This window comes from Pan paniscus, chromosome 10 (assembly GCF_029289425.2).
Source record: "Pan paniscus chromosome 10, NHGRI_mPanPan1-v2.0_pri, whole genome shotgun sequence".
Classification (NCBI taxonomy): Eukaryota; Metazoa; Chordata; class Mammalia; order Primates; family Hominidae; genus Pan; species Pan paniscus.
The window spans coordinates 39,373,971-39,375,892 of NC_073259.2; the positions used below are offsets into that span (position 1 = coordinate 39,373,971).

At 41.4% G+C, this 1,922-nt stretch overlaps 1 pseudogene; it reads left to right on the forward strand.

Annotated features, from left to right (window-relative positions):
- The first annotated feature begins 423 nt into the window (after nt 1–423).
- LOC100980221 (voltage-dependent anion-selective channel protein 1-like) lies at nt 424–1,478 on the forward strand (annotated as a pseudogene).
- The last annotated feature ends 444 nt before the right edge of the window (nt 1,479–1,922 follow it).

Here is a 1,922-nt window from a genome sequence, read left to right on the forward strand (position 1 = left end):
TTATGTGAGACACATTTCACAGTAATGGAAAGATTTAAAAGAATGAGAATACATAAAAAACAAAACACAAATTCAATCAGAAAACTAATTGAAAAACATCAATATCAGTTATTCTATATAGCATTATTGAATCTATATGGAAATAGTCATCATAATAGGTGGCCTATGCAGCATTATTAGTTTGATAATGTAATCATTTAACAGGTTTTCTGTGTTCTTTTTTCATTAACTTGCTGCTTTTCCCCTCTATGCCCTTCCATGGTAGGGATGAGCTAGTTTGGTATATTATTAATGTTTTGAGATTATACCATTAATGAATATATATATACATATTCTGATACAGATTAGAGAAAGGAAATGTATCCTTAGATGTTCCACTCTGAATAACAGAAGTATCTACAATCGGTAGCTGCTGCGGAGCCTGCCGCCACCGCCTCTGAGCAGAAGATGGCTGTGCCACTCACGTATGCCAATCTTGGCAAATCTGCCAGGGATGTCTTCACCAAAGGATATGGATTTGGCTTAATAAAGCTTGATTTGAAAACAAAATCTGAGAATGGATTGGAATATACAAGCTCAGACTCTGCCAACACTATGGCCACCAAAGTGATGGGCAGTCTGGAAACCAAGTACAGTTGGACTGAGTAAGGCCTGATGTTTACACAGAAATGGAACACCGACAATACACTAGGCACCGAGATTACCGTGGAAGATCAGCTTGCACGTGTACTGAAGCTGACCTTCGATTCATCCTTCTCACCTAACACTGGTGGAAAAAAAGCTAAAATCAAGACAGGGTACAAGTGGGAACACATCAATCTGGGCTGCGACATGGATTTCGACATTGCTGGGCCTTCCATCCAGTGTGCTCTGGTGCTGGGTTACAGCGGCTGGCTGGCCAACTACCAGATGAATTTTGAGACTGCAAAGTCCCGAGTTACTCAGAGCAACTTTGCAGTTGGCTACAAGACTGATGAATTCCAGCTTCACACTAATGTCTGACAGAACAGAGTTTGGTGGCTCCATTTACCAGAAGGTGAACAAGAAGTTGGAGACTGCTGTCAGTCTCGTCTGGACAGCAGGAAACAGTAATACGCTTCAGAATAGCAGCCAAGTATCAGATTGACCCTGACGCTTGCTTCTTGGCTAAAGTCAACAACTCCAGCCTGATAGGTTTAGGATAAACTCAGACCCTAAAGCCAGGTATCAAACTGACACTGTCAGCTCTTCTGGATCTCAAGAAGGTCAGTGCTGGTGGCCCCATGCTTGGTCTAGGACTGGAATTTCAAGCAAAAATGAATACTGTACAATTGTTCAATTTTAAACTATTTTGCAGCATAGCTACCTTCAGAATTTGGTGTATCCTTTAATGTTGTATGTCTGGGATGCAAGTATTGCTAAATATGTTAGACCTCCAGGTTAAAGATGATTCAGCTTTAAGATGTTACCCTTTCAGAGGTACAGAAGAAACCCGTTTCCAAAAAGGTCTTTTCAGTGGTAGAGTTGGGGGAAACTTGGTGGCCCCTGTGAGAGGCCAGTTTTCTTTTTTATCTAGAAATGGCTGCAAGTGGAAGCTGATAATATGTAGGCACTTTATAAATTCATATTGAGTAAATGAATGAAATTGTGATTTCCTGATAATCAAACTTTGGTTTCCTAACCCTGATTGATGAGAGGCTCACTGCTTGATGGTGTGTATAAACTCACCTGAATGGGACTTTTTTAGGCAGATCTTCATGACCTGTTCCCACCCCAGTTCATCGCCACCTCTTTTACACCAAAAGGTCTGCGGGGTGTGGTCACTGTTTCTTTTGTGCCATTTTGGGGTGGAGAGGGTGGATGTGAGGAAGCCAGTAATTCTGGACTTATTCCTTCTCGTGTTGTGTTTTTTTGCCCTTGCACCAAAGTATGAAATAGCTTCC